The following is a 17,821-nucleotide window of genomic DNA, read 5'->3' as shown; positions in this document are numbered from 1 at the left end:
ACGAGAGAGGACCAGGCCTGGGCTTTTAGTTGTGTTTTGGTTTTTATTTGAGCGCACCAGTCGTCCTTGAGGGGCTGGTGCGCTGTTTTGTGTTTATTTTTGTTATATTAAATGTTGTTTGATTGTCCGCCGGTTCCCGCCTCCTTCTTCCCGATGATTTGGAAGTTTAATTCATTATACTCTCATTTAAAGAAAAAATATTAGCTTATAGCACATTTTAAATAACTTGTCTTTGACTGCCATGTCAAATGTTTAGACACGTCAAACATAATCTGTCAATATGCACCCTTATAATAAAAAATGTCTTTCTTAGTGTTATAACCAAAGGCCATGCCATTAAGACCAGCAATATTGAGCTCTCAAATGACTTCAAGTATAAGAACAAAGTTTTCTGCTTTGAGCAACACTTAGTCAATGAGATCATTCAACAAAATTTATCATAATTAGCCACTGGCTGAAGGGCCTCAAGTGAACCTACTGTAGTCTCCACAGGGAACAATGTGAGAAGCTTGGCTTGGCAACATGAGCACATTACTTTTTCGCCTTGATGTGGCTTTAACACTTTACTCTCAACATGTAGTATATTTCGAGAGACTATGAATCAAAGGGAACTGAAAGTATTATGCTGGTTTACTGTAAGAGAGAACTTTAGCTTTTACTGTTAAACAACTTCCAGGATTTTAATATTTAGTTTTAATTATTTTTTTATTTTTTTTGCCAGTTGGTGTAATTTTTAAGTCAATACTGTACTTCAAAGTACAGAAATAAACAATTATTTTACAAACAATTAAGGGGGTGGGGTGTTTGCGATACCACTGTGGTGAAATGAATGGTTTTTATCTCTAGTAAAATTTAATTATGAGTTGACAACCAGGCATGCACAAATATTAACACCCAGCATACAAAACTCGGTGGCAATCATAACAAGATAATTAGACATTTTTTTAAATTAAAAAACCCTAACATTTAGAGTCACTGATCATGTCATCAAAAACAACAACACCAAAGTAAACAGCTTAATATATAATAATAAAATTGCAACTTAATAATTTATTCATGCTGCAAGCTTTTAAAATAAATGCAAGCCATATCAATTCATGTAATAAATATAAACAGTTCTTCTGTAACCCCATCAAAGGTAAAGTCTTTGATGCACATGAAATATATATTGTTTCTCGAGTACATTAGAGCAGTAATATCACACGAGCTAGAATGCTGCTGATTAATACAACAGATTAAATATGGAAAACCAAGTGTAAATTCTGTATTACCCCAAGCATGAATTAGTAGCAACAACAGACAGGGCCAGTTATGGAGCAACAAGGAGAAAGTATGATTGTGTGATATTGCTTTTATACAACAGTTCAATAAATGATAAGTTAAATAATTTACAATTTAGAAACAGTATTGCAAGTTCTGTATGGTCTTTCTGCCAATGAAAAAAGAACCAAACAAAAGCCACAGTAGAAAAAGTGCAAAACATAGTAGTGGTGTTTAATTCCTGATTGATTCTGAATGATTTAACAATCAGTTTAACGAATGATTAAATGACTAATTCGTAAAAGGAGAACATTTGTTTAATTCCCTAATGATAAAGAATTCAAGCGAATTGGATGAGGGAATGTTTCATTGAATCATTTGTAAACACAGTCACCTTGAAGCCATACTTACTGGAGTAACCATGGATGGTCAACTTATTGTGTGTAAGAATCGAGTGTAAGAATCACTCTCTATGCAACAGTCTTCTACTCTGGTCAAATTCAATAGCCTTTCTAGCTTCATAAATGTCATTCATTTGCAGGGGTCAGAGGTTAACAGAGGAAACACTGAGGTGCTTCATACACAATCAGCAGTGAGAACTCATACTTTGGTAGGTGATTTTAAGACACTGCAACAGAGGGAAGTGTATCTGAAATGGACAGTGCACTGGTCATGCAGAATCAGAAAACAATGTTTAATTTGCTGCTTTTAGGGAAGGGGAAAACATTTCTGTCCAGATGTTTAGATAATACTATAAACACCTAGTACACCATCAGATATTACTAAAACTTCAAGTTGAATAAATACTTTTCCATTGAGATTACACAAAGATGCTTGAGGCAAGAGTTTGGTGGCTTTAAATGTCAGATTTTTTGGTCAAATAAATGAGTGTGTTTACTGTCATGCATAACCAAAAATGCACTTAAAATATTCTGAATATGTTTATTTCAAACAGTAGATTTCACTTACAGTAGACTACATTATGTGGGCACATAAATGTCCCGAAATGTCAACCAGACACCATCTGTACTTGCAAGTTTAACTGAAGTGTGTGGGCAGTAAAAGCATTTTAAATAATTCATTCGCTGACACGATGCCCTGAATGTGCTTCATGTTCAGATATTCACAGGAGCATTCATAAAAGTGTCACATTAATATGATTAGCACATCTCATGACGTCTACCACATTTACTGTACACATATGCTTTAAACAAAAACATCTTCAGGACTTAGTGTTCTAATTCATATGCACTTATACACCCACGTCAGCCAAGCTAGTGTAATTTTGTAATTTTTTTCCAGTTCCCCCTTTCCATAGAGCCATTTAATATATTCCACCTACAGTAATTCCCGCATTCAAACACAATGCATCTCACTTTTTGCTTATGCATCATACCAATTTTCAACTATTTTATCTTAAGTTAGCAATGAAATGCATGCCGGGCCTGCTTTGTATCTTACTCTTGTAAACAAATGGCAAATGATTTGTTTCTAGACGCATCTGTCTGTGTAAATAGATCTATCTGAAAATGCAGATCCATTTCGCTGTGCGGCCCTGACAGATGATGTTATTTATGTTACCACGGCGGTATTCAGGTAGTGGCAGCATTATGCTTTTGTCACTGTTAATCTCTGCAGTGGGTTAAACAGCTTTTGTTACAAATGACCCAATGATGCCACACTTTGTGTAAGAGAGCATCTGGACCAGATTAGAGAGTAACTTGTCAAAGCAAGCACTCCCATATTTATGAATGTCAAGTGACTCATTCAGTAAAGCTTAATGAGTAAATGTAAACTCACTTTTCACATACATGCTTTACTTATAGTCTAAGACCAAATTCACTGGTAGGAGAACCCTTATTCAAATTAATGTTAGATTTATAGTCACGTTTTGAAGTGCAGTCTGCCCACACATAACGAGTGCTCCATTAATGAAAGCTTGCACACATAATGTGTAACCTTTACAGTATGTAGTAATCTGTCAAAACTCCTTTTTATGGGAAAAGCCATAGGAAACAAGAAAGGTTTTCTCAAAGTTTTCAAAATAAAGTAAAATCTAGTGACATTGCCCTGCATGCAACACAAAATTTGTATGTCTCAATTGCATTTAGACTCACCCAGCCAACAAAAAATTCCAATTGCGTGGGTTGCATGGTGCCCAAACACGCTACTGGGAAAAATTTTTGTACAGAAAAAAAGGTTCTGAGAATGTTCCCTCGTAGACAGGAAGAAACGTCTCTAGGTAACGTATGTAACCCTAGTTCCTCGAGGGAACCCAACAATCTCTGAGCCGGAGAAAGTATACTCTTCTTGGCGTTCAGTCTCAAACCCAGCTCCCCCATATGTGCGAGAACGACATCTCGATGTCGAACCGCAATCTGCTCTGACTGAGCTAAAATCAACCAATCGTCGATATAATTGAGAATGCGGATGCCCTGCGTGCGCAGGGGGGCCAGAGCCGCATCTACACACTTTGTGAACGTGTGGGGTGAGAGTGCGAGGCCAAAGGGAAGTACTCGATATTGGTAGGCTTCGCCCCCGAAAGCGAACCTCAGAAACTTCCTGTGTTGAGGAAGGATGGAGATATGAAAATATGCGTCTTTGAGATCGTGACAAACCAGTCCTCGGACCTGATCTGAGCTACAACATGCTTGATTGTGAGCATTCTGAACTTCAGTCTCATAACTGAACGATTTAAGACCCTCAAGTCTATAATCGGACGCAGCCCCCCATCCTTCTTTGGAACTATGAAATACCGGCTGTAAAATCCGGACTCCCTGTCCTGAGGAGGGACCACCTCGATGGCCCCCTTCTCTAATAGGGTTTTCACTTCCTGTTCCATAACCAGACCCTGCCCGGGGCCCACTATCGTGTGAACGACCCCGTTGAATATAGGCGGCACGGAGCCGAACTGAATGCGGTAGCCTTTTTCTACTATATGCAGGACCCAACGAGATACATTTGGCAGTAGTTTCCACGCTGCTAAATAATCTACTAAGGGAATCAGTCTCTCGAGACTGACCTCTGGTGTAAGAGACCCCCGCAGGGGCGGCGAGCGTCCCAGCCCCGCTACGCGCACGGGCGGAGGATACTGAGAACGATGCTCGCCCGGGGCCGCTACGCCCTGGAGCACTGGCAGGGTTGGCAGAACGACCCCTAGAGGGCACTGAGGTGGGACGGGCACCGTGGACTGCGGTGTGTACCGTTCTACCCCTGCGGAGGCTGCCCTCTGAAACCCCGGGCCATTGGCGTCAGGGTTTCTTGGCCGAGGACTTCTTAGCTTCGATAACCGCCCTTAAATCTAATTTGGGCTTAGAAGACCTCGGCCTAGAGCGTCGCTGAGACTCTCGTTCCCGACGCGGAGGAGCACGAGAGGCGACGCTCTGTGTCTGGGCCTCGCGGTGTGAGGAGCTAGGGTGCGGCTGGGGCATCTCCTTCCCAGATGCCCCGAGGGAGCGACGAGGGAGGAACTTATGGAACGCCGCCGCCTGTTTGCGGGCCTCCTGGAACCTGTCGACGACAGAATTAACTGCGTCGCCGAACAGGCCAGTCGGCTGGATCGGGGCGTCCATGAGGCAGACCCTGTCCCGTTCTTTCATATCGGACAGGGTCAACCAAAAATGCCTCTCCGCGGCCACCATAGCTGCCATGGACCGCCCAATTGCTCGGGCGGTCTCCTTGGTGGCGCGGAGGGAGAGATCAGCGGTCCTTCTTAATTCAGAAATATCATGGGACTTGATCTCCTCTCCCTCGTCTAGCTCCTTGAGCAGGTCGGCCTGGTACGCCTGTAACACCGCCATGGTGTGCAGACACGCACCAGCCTGACCTGCAGCCGCATACCCTTTGCCCACCAAAGCCGAAGTTGTTCTTAGTGGCTTTGAGGGCAATGCCGCGCCAGGGGACAGATAGCTCGCAAGCGTCTGTTCCACCCGGGTCATCGCTCTATAACCGTGCTCTCCCATCCCCACTACATTTCCGTAGTAATCAGACGAGGGGATGTAGAGGCGGGCCGAGAATGGACGTTTCCACGACCTGGCGATCTCATCATGCAGGTCGGGAAAGAATGGAAGGCCCCGGCTGGAAGGTGGCTGACTCGCGCGCAGGAAGCGTTCATCCAGCTTGCTTCTCTGCGGTTCGGTAGACTTTTCGGCGGGCCAATCGATACTTAATTTGGCCACCGCGCGAGTAACCACCTCCAAGAGCTCCTCATACTGTAGCGAGTGGGGTGGCGAATCCCTATCGAGCGACTCCACATCGACCTCCTCGGAGGAAGAGAGGCGGAGCGTCGATCCCTCACCCTGAGTGGAAGGAACCGCTGTGCGTGCTTCCGACTCTAGGGATTGGGTGCCGGATCTGGCAGAAGTGGAAGGAGATAGGGACTGGCCCGTCTCCATTCCCTCTACCAAATTGACTTGCGAACCCCACGAGTGCAGCCGCCGTTCTGCCTCGGCAGAAGCGGGACCAGCACCGCGGGGAATGCTGGCGAAGGCCCCCTCCTCGAAGAGGGCCCTCCGGGAACGAAGCAGCCGCACCGACATTCGCTCACAGTGCGGGCAGTCGGCCCCCTCAAGAGCCGACTCAGCGTGCTTCGAACCCAGGCAAACCATGCACAGGTTGTGTGTATCCCCACCCGTTATATATCTCGGGCAGGGAGGAACACACAGCCTATAACGCGATTTGGAATCGCCATCTGAGTGCTTAACTTTCGCCTTGCTTTTTGGCATGTCTAGGAGCTCTTTTAACTGGACAGACAACAGTAAATAAGACTCACAAGACGGACAAATGACATTCACACACAGAGCGCTTGCTGAAAGACGCGAAGCTGACGCCAGCTGCGTGGCACGTGCATTTATAGCTTCCTGGTCGCTTACGTCACCACGTCGGTGACGTCACGCCCTTCCATTGGACTGATTACACACGATATTCAGAGTCGCGTACGCTGAACGCGTTCCCCAAAGCGCTTCGACGCAGCTCGAGTTCCTGAAGAGGAATTAGAATTACAATCAAATGGATTTCCCTTCAAAGTTATTTAAGGTAATTTCTTTTTAACAGCACAGGCATTTTTTTCTTCTAATTGTAAGCCTAAACTTCCACAAATGTTGTTATGCTCAAAACAAGAAAAAGTTGTCAGTGACAATAAAATGTAATGGGTGCATCAATTTGCATTTAAATACATTGAAACTAAGGACCTGTTTTAACAAAACTGACTAAAAGAGCAAATTTCCAACAACATACTCTCATAAAATGGTATCTGACCACCAGTAAGTCTGTGGTAAACAAACTCCACTCAACCATAATAACACCACCACTTTATGCTTGTAAAGTGCCCCCTATATATTTTGTTCTCAGATATGAGTCTGACTCTTGGGATTCCTGGCCACCGGTAGGGCAAGAACAGATTGCACCTTTAACATCACTCCCAACTCCTGCATCCAAATCTTAAATCACAATTTTAAGTGAGGCTGAATTTTTGCCCACAGAGCTGTAAAATTATGCTGTATGCTAGGTGTTCTCTCTCTTTGACATCAGCCAAGCAGGGGATTCAAATTCCCCTGTGGTTAATTTACCTACTAAACACTAACTGCAATTTGTCAGTTTAATGATGGCGAAAGGTTGTGTTTGAGCTCTGTGAAGACAGACAGAGCAGCTAAGAAATGATGAATGTTTGGAGTTTCACTCCAGCATTTGAATTGATTTACACTGTTAGCGCCTGTGTAATCAGAATTAATTAGTGGCAATTTTTTCTTGTGAAACGTCATGATGATGCAGCAGCTATGCAGAATTTAAGGAAAGATGACTTATTAAGACAAATCGAGAGACTTGAGAGATCAAGAGGATTTGTTTTACAGTAAAATTGTGATAGCAGATTTTCAAATATTTATAGTGTACTGGATGTCCTTCTCTTCGTGTTAGCATGAGGTGGTGTGGAACAGTCTGCTTGTGTGACATATATAGTTCAAGGAACGAGATCTGGTGTGGCATGACATCTCACTCCAATGGAAAAGCAGCATGAAAGAAATACTTTGTCTTGCTTTGTACAAGAGAGTGCTAGGAGTGTGGAACAGGGCAAATGGGAGCACTCTCATCACAGGGGAGAAATAGACTTTTTTAAGAATTTTTTGAGGGGTCACAAGTGTTTGTTATGCCTCACTTGATCCATAAGGCGAGATGTGACATGACCAACAAAATCACTGCCCACAGACCCACATCCGCAGAGTAGGAAGAGCCATTTTTCACCAAGTTCTACAAACCACCACATACATGTGCATTTATTAAATATTTGTATTAATTAAAATAATAATAAATATAAATATATATATATATTACAGTTATAATTGTATATTAGATATTTACAAAATATGTGACATTTAGAAATGGATAAAAAATATATATATATATATGGAAAAATAAGTTATGTTCACAGTCCAGTTGGTTTGGTTTGGATTATGTGGTCCATGCCCTTGTCATGTTAAGTGCTTTTTATGAAATTACACAGGTAAGAATGAGAACTACCTTTTTTATGCTATGTGATGCAGAAAACGATATACATTTGTTCATATTAGGCTAATTAGTGCCAAGTGGAAGACAGCGAGAAACAAGAAAAATTACTAGTCTGTAGGTTGATTCATTAGGAAATTGTTGTTCAGCAATTCATTTCATCTTCCTGTTTTAAAGACACAAGATTCCATGTAACTGTTGTAATATAATAATGGCAATATTTTATGCTGACATGTAACTTTTTGCTAAATTACAATTATGCGCTACAGTTAAAAATTCCCACGGTTCTGACGGCAGTTTACAATGATGTGATGCAGTACTGATAAATTGAGCAGCTCACTCAGTTCGTCACTGTAAATGAGGCTGAGACTGAGAATAGAGCTCTTTCATCTTGGCTGATAAGAATGTCCTGATTACATCTAAATGTAGAGCAACATTTCAAGCATTATCAATCAACGGCACATTATCAGACCTCCACAAAAATTAGTTCCAAAATGGTGTCCGCCCATTTAAATTTTCCACGACAGTGCACATTAGTTCTTTCACCTTCCTCAATTAATATGGCAAATTATTATGTTTCCGTGGCTCAAAAGAGAGATGAAGTTAAGGGACGTGCTTTCCTGGTGTGTTCCTTATGTGTGCGGCATCTCATGGGATACCCTTTTGCATCAATGACCACCGAAGACCCACAATTCTGCATTTGTTCCATGCTAGCGAGTCTCATTCATTTCAGCCCAGGCTGTCAGCGGTGGGTCTCCAGAGGCGTAGTCCTGCAAAAAAGCTGCAAACCTTCCTCCGAACCCTTATCTCTTTCCTTTTCTCTCTCTTTCCCCAACCCCTCCTTCTTGTTCAACACTAACTGGGGCAGCCAACCTGAAAACGAATTACATGTTGAAGTTTCCGCAGACAAAAGAGAGGAGGCTGACAGATTCGTTCGCTCGTGTGTACCTCTTTCCTCTGTAAGAAGATGGATTTGCTCTCGGCTGAGACTGACGGAGATGCTCTGTGATATAAATCACATTGCTGCTGCTTGATTTAATTGATGATGAATTTGTTGGTGGAGTCCCACAGGGTTTGGTAATTATGACATGTAGCTGTTAAGCACTGTCACTTTGGACCAATCATAACGCCTCACTCTGTTAACTAAGCAACACAACCATGAATCTCATTTGCTGGCATTTCCTTGTAATTAATCTTATATTTTTTATACTGTAAAAGTTGCCACATTTTCTGACTATGATGTATCTTTCACGAGTCACCTCTGTTCATCTCTCTTGAAACATATCCTTAGAGATAGTCTGGTAGTTTGTTTTTTATGTCTATATATAAGAATCAGTTCTTTAGGTGCTGTGTTTCTAGCATTTGTATATAAATAGCATAAGTGCATAATATCATTAAAGGTGTAATACGCAAAAAAATTTGTCCTCTAGAGGGCGCTATATTCCAAACAACAACAACTGCGTAGTTTGATGACGATGTGTAGGAGCGTGGAATGATGGGAACTGTTGTTTTCAACTCCACCGGGGATATTGAGTCGGACGGGAATCGAATAATCATTCATGGATGAGGTAAAGTTCTATTTTTATAAATGTTGTGTTTAATGACATGCTGTTGTTTAATTAAAATGAATTAACCGCAAGAAAAGTAAGGTTTAATACTAAATCGGTTATCATAGATGTTACTGTATTTGTCGAATTCATGTTGTGATAACGAGGCGCAGTATTACGTGTTCTAAGCAATTGATGTAAAAGTACATTCGAACATACCCACATCATTTGCCAAAATACTGATTAATCTTTATGTATAACACATGCTATATTTATTTACATGGCCATAAACACCAGACGTGATAAACAATGTCAATAAACTAAACCTAAAGCAATAATACTTTCCTTACATAAACATAACTATTACCGAATGCTACATTTGGAATATATAAAATTTAAGCATGCTGATTTGCAACTTATATGTGACTTAGGATTATGCACTCTACATAACTATGTAAAAGTGAAAACATTATATACATTTTCAAGTTTATTTTTATGTATATCTATGTATTGTCAGCTGCCATGTCATATCTGTTTGTACAATTATTTATATTTGCTTATGTGTTATGTTGCAGGAAGACACAGATAGATCCTCATTGGATGTATCCATGTCAAATACTGATGAGACCTGGAGTCCTCCCCAGAGCAGCTGGCATGAAGCATCACATGGAAGAACAAAAGGTGGAGACAGAGGAAAAAGAAAAGGGATGGGAAGAGCAAAAGGGATTGGAAGAGCTTACAGAGTGGAAGAAAAAACTGGAGCGGTTGAACTCAGCAGTGTAACAAGAGGAAGAACATCAAGTAGACGTAGAAGGTCTACAGGGGGAAGACAAGCAGCAAGAGGAAGAGGAAACACTGCATCATCTGGACTGTGCGAAGAGGACAGATTGAGGGTGTCTAGGCTGCAAGAGGACAGGATGTTGATGACACAGGTGAGTATTGACATACTTCAAGTATCCAAAATAGTTTCAGCATTTGGCATTAACTTATGAAATGTGCAATTTCAGAATCTTATAGGAAATATGAATGTGGCTGAAGCTCAAGGACTCTTGATTAGAGTAATGAATAGAGAACCAGGCCTCATCTTTGATGTCCTCCAACCACCTGCTCATCAAGAGGAACACCAATTACCGGATGTACCTCGATGGTGTTCTTGCACAAGATGCATTGAAATGCCATCTGATATAGAAAAAAAATGTTGTGGCATGACAGACAGCACATGTGTAAGCATGTTGCCCCACATGTCGTTATACATATTGGATGAGCAGGTATTGCGCTTGTCACGCCGTTTAAGAAATGACATTTATGCAATTCATGACACACAGGAGCCTGGGGATGACAACCAGGAATACCGCTATGCTGCTTACAGAAATTTTGTCTTGTGGCAGTGTGGTTCACTTGGGGCAGGAAACCGCATTGTCATCCCTAGCTGCTGTGTGCGCAGAGTCCGTGAGAAATTCCCTGACCCAAATGGGCAGTACACTGGATTCATCGCTGCTGTGTTGTAGAAACATGCTGCTTAGTCAGGTTCACCTATAAACGGGTATTTATGTTTAAAGGACTTGTTTAGTTGTCATTTATAATTATTTATTCAATGTTACATTTTTATTTATATGCTGTCTTACCTGTTTGGTAAAAAAATAGTTTGCCACTGTTCAATTTAAAATGTTTGTATTACAAATATAAAGAATATGTTATTCTTTATTTGCTGCGTTCTTCTTAAGAACCTGTTTAGAAGAGTGATATTGTAAATAAAACAACTGTTTTTGTTTTTTTGGTAAGATTTATTTATAACAAATAAAAAACATTGTGTGAAATGATTTACCATTTATTTACATATTTGATAACTTTTCTAAGGTGTCAGTTACAAACATTTTTAGGTATATGCATCAAGTTTCAGGATAAAATTAAACTATAAAATTGTTTGGCTGACTAAGTTGAAGGTAGACTTCTGAATTTGTGGGTTCAGATTGCTGAGGTTTTAGCTCACTGCTTGTCTCTTGACTCTGGTAGTGTAGAGCTTGCTCCTTTTTGAAAAAAGGAAAGAAAAAAAGAAACAATTGAAATTATATGAAAATTAATAAGTGCAATTTATAAATGAAGCCTAACATTGCACTGATCGATAACACTAGTAAATAAAATAGAGAGTTGTCATACAATCTGTTCTAAATTACGATAAATAACATATTTTAGATGTATATATAGATTTGCATAATTATCCTAAAACAGACATCTTAGCTAAGATTTTTTGCTGTACATACCTATGCCTCTACTGACATGTGACTCCAGAATGCTGTCAATCGAAGGAGGTTGGACACTTGGAAGGAGGCCTAGTGTCCTGGGGTCCTCAGGCCTTGGAACCCTACGCCTTGGCATCCCCACATCAGCCTGGAGTCTTGCGCGCACAATTTCCACTTGCAGATCAGGAATGTAACTGTAGTCTTTAGCCATCTTCAAGGCATATACAGTCCATCTACCAGTTTTCTTCTGGAACGGTCTGCGAAAGCTGTAATGAAAAATAATTTGTATTTAGACAAAAAAAATTACGCAGAAATAAATGGATAATAAGACGCATTCGATGGACGAAATATCAAGTTCAACAGAAAGTTCTGTGTGATAGAAAATATATTTTTAAATCTTACATCTTTTGGCCATTTTTGTTGAGCATTGGCGGTCGATCTATATGGTGGTTATAATCCAGGGCTGCGAGTAGAGTTCTTGCCTCGTAGACCAGTGGTGAGAAGCTGAACCGCTTGCTGACGTACATCAACAAGTGATTGTGGAATGATTCCAGCTCACAGGTTGATCTGGAGAAATAAATTAGCCTATGTTCATATTTCGAGTAGTATTCAAAACATTGATCACAGTGATGACTACTGGTTACTAATTCCATTTTGAAACAGACATGAAGGTGCTTCCATAAGTTACCTGAAAGGTAGATATCGATGGACATTTCTGAGCCACCTCTTTTTTAGAACTATCGTTTCCAGTGCCTTGTGAGCTTTGGAACCACTCTCCAGCCATTGCTTGTCTTGTATTTCTGGCAGGCTACCGTGCAGGCAGTGACCAAGATACCATTCGTGCTCATTTGTGACATGGTGCAGCACACTGCTCCATAGTTTCTAAAAAACAAATCTTGTAATCAAGACCATACAGTCGAAGAACAAATAAAGCATAGATATTGTAATGTGCTATCCATTCGTCCATCTGCTGTGTAGTGCACAATAAATCAATAAATGAGATTTGATTTCATATTTCAGAAAAATGCATTAAAAAAAATTTAAACAAGAGGCTAAAAAATTATTGAATTGTAATAATACTTTAAAAAAGTTTAAAATATTTTCAGCACATAGAATGACATGTAGGTATTGCATAGATTTTATTTTTTTTTAAATGCCATAGAACATACCTAATACAACTACACCATCCTTACTCTTCATACGTTGAATTGCAGCACATCTTTTGTCCTCCCACATGTCCTTTATTGCTCCTAAGCAGTAAGTGTCCTATATATTAAAAAAAGTGTTCTTTCCTACAAAGCCCATGTTCATGTATTTAAACAGGTGTGCCACTTTGTAGTAGTTATTTCCCGAGAGCAGAATGTTAGTTGCCATCATGAAGTCTCCTGCTTGCATTCCAAATTTCATTGTAGGCTGCGAATTCCAAGTCCACACTTTGTGCCCATTTGAACAGATCTATAAGACAAAATACACAAGAGTGATTGCAATACATACAAACAACGAATTTCCAAAAATTATATGCATTGAGTTAAAATGTATATGGATTACAATAAAAAACTACTTTTAAAGTCTTGTTTGGAATTTGAAACTGTATTCATCTATATATGTAGGTTCACTGAGCTGAATAGAGACTGAGACTATGATATACATCTTTTTTATAACGAAAACAACAATAGGTTTTGTGTGACATGCACCTATTAAAATATATATTTTTTCCTAAGTTCATATGCTAATATACAGAATTATTGTTTTGCATTTATTTTATTACCCATTGGATGACACTTGCTGTTCCCCTTGAAGTCAGGTGGACTTCAAAAGGTGGTGAAGCCCGGCAGGTTTTACAATTCACCAGTGGTAGCTGTAGAAGTTTGACCAACTGTTTCAACTGTGCTTCATATACAATAGATGCCCGTTGTCCAATTATGTCCTCCTCACACATGACTTTGTTGCTAGCATCAGATGTAAGGACATGATCTTCATGTAGGGGTATCACTTCATCTTCTTGTGTTAGATGGACAGTCTCTTCGAGATCAATTACTTTAAGCTCCTCGATTTTTCTAAAGTCATTAGTTCCTTCACCAGTTCTGTAAATACATATATAAATATTTACAACATTGTATTATTAGCATGTACAAGAAAAATAGTTTTTTCTATACTTTCATTTTGTTAGGGAAAAAAGAATGTGTAAAGCCTGGAAGCCAAAAACATTGATAATATAACAGTTACAGTACGTCAATCAGTTGATATTATTTTGTTTTACCTATATCTGTATTAAAATACATGATTCATGCAGACAAACCTAAGACAGATAGAGGGAACATAATCCTCATCAGAAGTGCTGTCCTCACTGTCTATTTCCCATGATGTATCATCTGGGTGTTTAAAATCAATTCTGCAAAATACATAATAGTATTAGTAGTGGTAGAACTAATACTAAAAATAATAACCAAGTACAGTATACAGAAAATTACACAAACAGGAGTAGACAGCAAACAGCATTTTGTAACAATGCATTACACCACTTACACTGTGTTCTGAAGATCATTGGCATCTTCGCTCACAGTAATGGTGGACTCATCATGGAAGCTCATCTTTGAAAAACTGCACCACAACAAAAAAAGAAAAAAATGTAGGTTTGTAATGGCGGTATGCATAACAATTTATTCTTATTATCAGCCTATATGATAAAATCATTTTTATCAACACATCTTTGTATTACAACACATGTAATAGTCACCTTTCATGTAATAGCTGTTCATCGCTTTCTGACATAGAAAGGTGTTCGACTCCAGGCTCCAGAAAACACTGATCTCTGTAAAGCATATTTCATAAATTTATCCAATGTAATTCTATTCATAAACTCTGATAAATTATATAAAACAAATTTGCCAATGACTACCTCTCTGATGGTGAGTCACTGGACGAAGCTATGGTGGAGAGGGTTAGAAGAGGCATTCCAGGTCTCTTGTAAGGAGTTGACGTGGCTGGTCCTCCTTTTTGGTAACTTAATAAAAAAATTAAAAAAATGTTGGACATTTGACACATCATTTTATGTCTTGAAAAGTTCACCAAAGATGCAGTTGAAAACATTACAGCCAATAGTTCATAACATGCCTAGAAGTATTCGCAGTGAATATGACCTCACGATTTTTCACATCATATGCATAGACAATGAGACATTCTAACAATAAGACTTACACTGTCTTCTGTATTCAATTTTTATGTCAGTAAAAGAGTCAAAACAATTACTCACCTGTCAAGTAAAACACATGCAAGATCGGCGTCTCTTTCTAGTTGAAGTTTGTCACGAAGTTCTCTCCATTTAGGAAATGCCACACCGATGTTTATCCTGGTTTTATTTCTCTTCTTGTCCCAACTTCTTCTTGGGTCGTTTGGTTGACCTGTACGTTGACGCTTACGTTTTTGAGGCTTTTCTTTGTCGACAGAACCAGCTGCAATTGATAAAGAATAATTGTGCTCCATAACGACTGCACGAAACAAGCTATCGTTTGTTGCTCGATTGACGCTACAACTACAACTTCCGCATTTGTCCAGGACTCCACGCAGTACGAGCGGAAACCGAGGGTAACGCGGATATGACGCAATTGACTGGCGACTCCCAGCTCCCCCCTGCTCTAACGCCCCGTTTCCTTGGTTAAAATCGCAATTTTCTCACGATTTAAAAATAGTTGGAAACATTTGGAATATTGTAAGTAAACAACTTAACAAAATATATAACACTGGCCTTGTGATTTGGGGATATTTTAATGCAAAAATATTGCATATTGCACCTTTAACATAAACAATTATCAACTATTTTCTTTCTCTTTCTTAAAACTTGTTTTGTGCTTTATCAACATGCAGTGTGCTGATGTAATGAGTGATGTACATGCCCTCCAAAAGTTTGGAAATTTCCTTGGGGATTTAGACAACTTTGGCATAAATCCTTTATTCAACATTAGCATAAATCCATTAATTATTTATTTGTGTAAATGCATTCAAATAAATTGTAATTAATCAATTGCAATTGATTTAAAAAATGTGTGTACAATGCAAAGTTTGCACAAAATGATTAAGTTTCAATCTAATATAGTCCAAAGGTGTTTCCAAACTTTTGTTGTGCTACCAGTAACTGGCAACACGTGAATATCTTTATGAGTGACTCAATTACTCAAGCGATTTGTTAGAAAAATTACAAATTCTTATAAATATTTAGGAACTAAATAAAATGTTTACATGAATCATTCAATCATTCAATCAATCCAATCAAAAACACCTGTTTATTCAGGAACCAAACAAACAACTGTCTTTATGGGTGATTAATTCAGTATTTCCCTTAAACCTTTCTTATAAACGATTCTTTATTTTTATTTATTTCTTTTTTTCATTTAGAAGCAAATGAAACTATTGTGCTGCTCAGAAATCAAAACCATTGATTCTGTTGTGGCTTCATTTTGAACGGTTTTCACTGGCAAAGTACAGAGAAAGTAACTAGCAATATTGTATCTAAAATGTTTATTACTATATTAAAAATTTACTTTTTTAAAGATGATTGGGTCAGCAAACCTTTATAACTGTATAGACTGACTGAATAAATGAAATAATGAAGTTATAATATCTAAAGTATTTTTGTCATTTGTGTTTAATTTAATAAATTGTTTTTTATATATTTTTTTTGACAGAGGCAGAGCCATAACTTCAGTAATCAATGGAAAGTGACCAACATGAAAGTGAAAAGTGACGTGACATTCAGCCAAGTATGGTGACCCACACTCAGAATTCATGTTGTGGATTTAACCCATCCAAAGTGCACACACACAGCAGTGAACACACATACACGGAGCAGTGGGCAGCCATTTATGCTGTGGCGCCCGGGGAGCAGTTGAGGTTCGGTCTCTTACTCAAGGGCACCTAAGTCATGGTATTGCCAGCCCGAGACTCGAACCCAGAATCCTAGGGTTAGGAGTCAAACTCTCTAACCACTAGGCCACAACTTCATAACATCTGATTTCACAGCTTAGAAATTAGCTTAACACATATATTTAACTCAGAATAATAAGCTTTTTATTTTTTTTGCCAGAACCCTGGGATACCCAGATCAGATTTAGACCTGGGTTTTTCCACTTTCATCCCCAGAAGCGTAAGTTAAATGGATGCTAGTTGCTGATTGAGCTGATGGGAGTGATTAAAGTGTGAATCTGTGCAGTGTCAGCAGAACCACACACTTGCTTTTCCATGCTGAAGAGGAATGCAAGTTCAAGTTCAAGATCATTTATTTATATAGCACATTTAAACAGCCGCTAGACAGACCAAAGTGCTTTACAGAACAAGCATATAAAAATAAAAGCAGCAAAAACAGACATAAGCACATAGAGAACAACTAAGCTAAGATTAATTATAAAATCAAGAAGCAAATGTAAAATAATAAGAACAGTCTAAGATAAGTAATCAATATGCTAACGAGAATAGATAAGTTTTGACCAGAGACTTAAAAACAGAGAGGTTGGGAGCCGTTCTGATCTCTAGAGGCATGGTGTTCCACAGACGGGGCCCTGCCACCGCAAAAGCACGCTCCCCTCTACGCTTAAGTCTGACACGAGGGACTACCAGCAGTGCCTGGTCGTGGGATCTGAGACTTCTGGACGGAATGTACGGATGAATAAGTTCAGAGAGATAAACCGGTGCTAGGTTGTGTAAAGATTTGAAGACAAAGAGAAGAATTTTGAAATCTATTCTCTGCCGGACTGGTAACCAATGTAAAGATCTGAGGATGGGAGAGATATGATCATATTTGCGACAATTATGGATGAGTCTGGCCGCAGCATTTTGGACTAACTGAAGACGGGAGATTTGAGAATCTGATATAATGCAGTGGCATCTATGTGAGTGTGCAGCATGCTGACCATCACTATTAATGCTCATCAACAAAGCTGAAAAACAAAAAACTATGCCCACTCAGTCTGGTTTGTCTTAACAGAATATGCCTTGTTATTCTACGAGTGTCTAGACTCTTGACAATAGACTCTTTTAATGGTCTTGATTTCACAGATCTTTCAACCTGCATTATTGCATTTCTAATAATTATTTTGCTTGGCTTGAGCTGAGATGACAGCTTGCCACAGCCAGCATCAATTACTATGAGAAAGAAGGACCTGGAGTCAAGCCAGACCAGATCAGACCCCAGCACCCCTCACATACAGACATGGAGAGAGACACACCTGGCCAGCCACGCTCAATTCCACATGCAGACGAAGCTACAGCCAGAGACCCGTAAAA

Source organism: Carassius carassius, chromosome 34 (genome assembly GCF_963082965.1).
Source record: "Carassius carassius chromosome 34, fCarCar2.1, whole genome shotgun sequence".
NCBI classification, from domain to species: Eukaryota; Metazoa; Chordata; class Actinopteri; order Cypriniformes; family Cyprinidae; genus Carassius; species Carassius carassius.
The sequence above is the reverse complement of the archived record's forward strand: the minus strand, read 5'-3'. Positions refer to the sequence as shown.